The sequence below is a fragment of the Rhinopithecus bieti genome, unplaced genomic scaffold (assembly GCF_001698545.2).
Source record: "Rhinopithecus bieti isolate Rb0 unplaced genomic scaffold, ASM169854v2 scaffold_33446, whole genome shotgun sequence".
Taxonomy (NCBI): domain Eukaryota; kingdom Metazoa; phylum Chordata; class Mammalia; order Primates; family Cercopithecidae; genus Rhinopithecus; species Rhinopithecus bieti.
In genome coordinates this window covers 657,356-663,306 of record NW_016814242.1, presented here as the reverse complement: position 1 = coordinate 663,306, position 5,951 = coordinate 657,356, and positions in this window count along the sequence as shown.

Below are 5,951 nucleotides of genomic sequence, written 5' to 3'. Positions count from 1 at the left end.
CCTTGGAGGTCCTTGGGCTAAATGGAGAAGAGTATGTGGAGCTGAGAGCCAAGGAAGCCAGTGAGGAATTGCACCCGGGTGTGGAGAGCAAAACTACGTGGCCACTGATTGACTCAGGAGCTCTGCTGAAGGTGCCTTTGGCTCCCCGCATCTTAATCCTGGCCTAAGAAAGGTCAGTCTACTTGAGGGCCAGTAATACAATCTAAAACTTCATGACTAATGCCTCATACCAAGGCCAGTCCCTTCATTTGAAAAGGAAGAAGGAAGAAAACTAGAATCCATTGGTGATGTGCTGTGTGCCAGGCACTTTACAATACAAAGAAGGCTTATTAATATTCTCATTTTAAAAAATAGGCAAACCAAGGCCACAGTGAACAATGGGATTTGCTTAAGGTTATGGACTAATGAATTCAGAAACTGAGACTTGACTAGGCACGGTGGCTTTCGCCTGTAATCCCAGCACTTTGGGAGGCCGAGGCAGGTGGATCACTTGAGGTCAGGAGTTTGAGACAAGCCTGGTCAACATGGTGAAACCCCATCTCTACTAAAAATACCAAAAATTAGCCAGGCATGGTGGTGGGCGCTTATAATCCCAGCTACTCGGGAGGCTGAGGCAGGAGAATCGGTTGAACCCGCGAGGCGGAGGTTGCGGTGAACTGAGATTGTACCATTGCACTCCAGCCTGAGCGACAGAGCAAAACTCCTTCTCAAAAAACAAAACAAAACAAAACAAAACAAAACACAGAGACTCGAATTGGGTGGTTTTTAATCCCTGGATGCAGAGGCGGGTATGGTAAGGAAAAGATCACGGATCTTAGATTTTCTCCAAGCCCTGACTCATTAATTCTTTGAACTTGGGGATGGCACTCATTCCCTCTGAGCTTCAGCCTCCTATTCTGTAAAACGAGCAGCTGCCTACCCTGCAGGAGACCCAGTGCCGCACTGGACCCACAAGAGGACTCGTGAACACCAGTTGTAACATCCACCCCTTTCGCTTCTGTTGCCTCTTCTGGGAGCCCTGATGGGAAAACCCAGTGAGGTTTAGGACACAGGTGTTTGTGGGAGACCTCCGTCTCTGGCACGGATCTCCCACTCCTCCACCATGCCCACCACACTGGCTGCTTGATTTCTCTGCCACACTCTAGCTTTTCTTTCTGAAAAACAACTTGCCAGTAACACAGCAAGAAGGCTCAGGGCTCTGAACTATTGTGAGCATCCCAGATAGACTCAGTCCCCAGATGGAAGAAGGACAAGTCCCCATCTCAGAGACAGGGAGTGGGGAGGTAACTGGAATGTTACCCGTGCAAAGTGCCCTACATCCAGGTGGTATTTCATCCTGCTCTGCTCCTTCTTAAAGGTCTCCAGTGAGCAGAAGGGTTCCCTGAGCCTTACTCCTCTGGTCCCAGGCCTTGCCAGGCACATGTTGCTTTTCCCTGGGAGTTGGGCTGGGCACTCCTGCCTCCCCATGCCCATCAGCCATGAGGTTCCCTTTAAAGGCTCTGGACTGAGCACAGCCACCTCCAATGGGACCATGGAGGACCAGCCCAGCAACCTAGAGCTGCTTCTCAGCCTGCCTGGGAATCATTTCATTTTCTATTTGCAGAATCACAGATGTTGACTTTTGATCTCTTCCTCTCTCCCTTGGGGGCCTCAAATCAGTGATGACAGCTATTTCATTCCTTTTTAATTTTTTTTCTTTTCCCTATAAAGAGAAAAGGTCAGAAAGGACTCAGAAAGGTTTTGAAAATATTGGAAGAGCTACATACTGGCTACTGGAATGCAAAAGAAAAGTTCTAGCCCTCTCCGTGGAAAGCTCATGGCAATGACCAGGCAGAGGCTGGGGTGGGCACTCTTTAAGGCAGGAATTTTAACCTTTAGTGTATCTGTAAATCATTCAGGAGTCTTGTTATTAATACAATGCAAATTCGGTTTCAGTAGGTCTAAGGCACTCCCAGGCAAGGTCCATGCTGCTGACTCGGAACCATGTTTAGAGGAACGGGTGCTGAGTTTCTTCCTTGCCTCCACCTTGCCCCAGTCCTGAATCCTGCAATCCGTAAATGTTCCCTGCTATCTTCATGCAGTTGAGTCTTAACAGGCAAGAAGCCAGCCAAGCGAGCATCTCTCAGCAGACACTTTAATCAAATTAAAACCCACATTTAGATTTTTATCACTTTTGATCATTTAAACAGAAGAACTTTCAGATATATATATATAGAGAGAGAGATTTCCAAAGAAGGGATCACAAGAGGACACTCGGGTGAGGGGTGGGGAGTCAATGGCAGTGGGGGGGGCTTTCTTCTCTCACCCCATTCTATCCCCTTTGGCTTATTTATTTCTTTTCAATAGCATTTGGCTCAACAATTATGATATTAGGCTGCACCTTTTGCCATCCCATGAATGGGCAAGACTCTGCATACCCAGTGAAAATTACCTTTTTCTTTCCATAGCTCCCAATTACCTTTTTTTTTTTTTTTTTTTTTTTGAGTCAGAGTCTCATTCTGTCGCCCAGGCTGTAGTGTAGTCATGTTACCTTGGCTCACTGCAACCTCCCGGGTTCAAGTGATTCTCCTGCCTCAACCTCCTAAGGAGCTGGGACTACAGGCGCGTGCCACCCTGTTGGGCTAATTTTGTACTTTTAGTAGAGATGGGTTTTGCCACATTGGCCTGGTTAGTCTCGAACTCCTGACCTGAGGTGATCCACCCACCTCAGCCTCCCAAAGTGCTGGGATTACAGGTGTGAGCTATCACGCCTGGCCTCCCACCTCCCAGTTACTTTTATGAAAATTTTTCTGAAGATTTTGTGCATGTGGACGCAACTTAAAAAAATGCATTCTATGATAACTCAAACATAATATGATGAATAAATATTGTGTATTAGAAAACAATGTCCATTTTCTAAAATGATTTACTGCATCATGCCATAAGCAATGAGCCCTTTCTGGGTCTGTAACCATCAAAAAGTGACTATCAGGGATTCAGACCTAATTGGCCTGAGTCAGGCCAATTACTCATTTTTTAGAAGTTCTGAAAATGATTCTAACACACACTCAGGTTTCAATACCACTAGACTAAATGATGTCAAGTTGCTAACTTGAAACCATTCTGATGCCTTGCTATACATTTAAATTCCACAGACATTTTTGAGTGCTTGTCATATGCCAGGCACTATGTGGGCTCCTGAGATATGATCAGATCAGTCGCAGCTTCTGCCTTCAGGGTATGCACAGTGTAGCAGGGAGATTTTAAAAAGCAGAATTAATTTATCTAGAGGCCCCAAAACAGTGAAACAGGGAAATGTTGTCTCTATAAATACAAATAAAAGGAAAGGAGGGAGTGGGGGAACTTGCCCATATCTCCCCCATCATTGCTCTTCCTCTCCCTTCCTCCAGAGGGTACAGAACATGAATTAAACAGGAACACAATGAGTGCAGGGCAGACACTCAGCTCTCAGATTTGAGCTCCAGAGAGAATGGGCAGGGCTGTGAGCAGCTAAGAGATGGAGCCTTCCAGGCTGGGCGATTTCTTAATGCAGGAATGCAAAACCTGGCCCTCAAGTGGCAAAGGCTCAATTGTGAAATGATTTTCAGTAGCTCCTCCACCAAAACTGTCAGCAGGTAGCTAAAGTCAGCCTCTTCCTCCCTGTCTGCATGCTCTCCAGCTGCCTGCTTTTTGTGCTCTTCCTGCCAGGTGCCCTCAGCTGGTCCCTTCACTTATTTATTTATTTATTTAAGACAAGGTTTCGCTCTGTCGCCCAGGCTGGAGTGCAGTGGCACGATCTCGGCTCACTGCAACCTCTGGCTCCCAGGTTCAAGCAATTCTCCTGCCTCAGCCTCCCAAGAAGCTGGGATTACAGGCACCTGCTACCACGCCCGGCTAATTTTTGTATTTTTAGTAGAGATGGGGTTTCGCCATGTTGGCCAGGCTGGTCTCAAACTCCTGACCTCAAGCAACCTGACCGCCTTGGCCTCCCAAAGTGCTGGGATTACAGGTGTAAGCCACCACGCCGGCCCCTTCACTAAGTCTTTATGCCAGACTGGCTTACCTGCCCCCCAATTACCTTGCAGGTGTCAATCAGCTGGGCAGGACTTCATACTCAGCCTCAGTGGCCAAGAGGGCTGTGCAAGAAGACCTGCCTGGGGAGATAGGAGCCTGTTTCTCCCAAAGAAACTCCAGTGTTGGGGAATTCATGAATGAGATATTTTAATAAATGCAAAATCATGCAGTCCCCGGTCCAAATGAATCCATGGATGAGTAAAGCCAATGAATTTTGGCAGAAAATAGCATATGCCCCAAACCTGCCCCTTCACCTCAATTCTGGGTCTCAGCAGGTGTTGTCAAGTGGAGTTCTCTCCTACAAGGGAGAGGGAGCTTGCTCCCAGGCACAGCTGGCCAATGAGGGAATGGGCTGCTTTTTGAGATGCTGAATTTCCCATTAGATGCCTTTTGTAAGGTTTTGGGGTGGGAGTATTTAAGCAATGGAAAGGGTGTTGGCTACTTTCAATGTGCCTTATGAGGAACCTCTTAAAACCACTTTGTGCCTGTCTTTAAGTACCTTTCAATTCCACAGTTCTTTGAAATATGTGAACTGAATTCGGGTCTCCTATAAGCAGAGGAATAATGACAGTGACAACACTGCAAAGCCATGAATATCAACGAACATGAACTGGGAATTCCCTCAGTCCCAGCTCTGTGATACTCTCAAATACATCCTATCCCTTGAAAATTTGTAAAATTATTATACATATTTTACAAATAAGGAAAGATGCATAAAGAACCTGAAAGATTTGCCCAATATCCCACAAGATATATGTGGTTCAAGTCCAGGTTTCTTGATTTTTAGTCTGATCTGTTTATAGTATAATACCATAATTTTTATTTTGTTCAGATACAGTAAGAGCTGAAAAAATCCTCAGAATATGTATCTTCAGGAAATAAAATGATCTCAAAGAAGAAATGGATTTGGTGGAATTTGATGGCTGGATTATCTGTCAGGGTAAGGCTCATGAGCGGCCAGCAGGGAGCAGAAGCCTGCCATTCTAGCCGTTTACATCATTTTCAAGAGGTCTGGAAGTCAGTGCAGTAAAACCACTGAGAGCAAAGCCTAAGAAAGCAGAAGGGAGCCAGTGAGGACGGCTGCAAAGGCTCGTTTTGGTCAGGATATATCTGACGGCAGGGTGCACCTGAAGAAGAGGCTTCCCCCAGGAGGATGCCTTCAGGACCTAGAGGCAGCGAGAAAACTCTGTAACATGCACAAGATTTGAATATCAGCAATCCAAGACTCCAGGAGTCAATCTGCTATTTTCTAGCCCATGACCCTTTCTCTGCATCTGTTACCCTTCTCAATTTACAATACATTGTCATTGTCAAGCTGTGCAAAGGCCTTCTCTTGTTTTATTTCATTTTCCTATCATTTCCAGTTTGTGTTCCCATTCCCCCACGTATTGTTCTCTTTTTCCTGTTGGTTTGCAAGAGATCTCTGTATAATCTAGGTGTACATCCCTTGTTGTTCGCAAATATATTCTCCCAAACTGTCACTCAGCTATCTGTAAATTTCACTAAAAAGAAATATGGCTTGTGCTTTCCCACCCTGAGGTCAAAAAGATATTCCACTTTTCCATCTGGAGTTTAGAATATGATATAAAAACGACTATGATATAAGGTTGAGATATAGCTTTATTTTTCTCCATAGAGTGAGTTAGTTAGATCCCATCACCAAGCCCCCAAATTCATGTTTTTCTTACTGTTTTGGGGTGCTACCTCTATCACAGGTCAAGTTTTCATATTAAAAAATGGTTTTTATATTTTTGAGCTCTTTAGTTTGTTCTGTATGATTTGCTTGTTTCTGTAGCAATACCACACTCCTTTTACTACCATGGCTTTGTAGTAAGGTAAACTCTCTCTTTCTTATTCTCTTTTCTCTTCTCTCCTCTCCTCTCCTCTCCTCTCCTCTC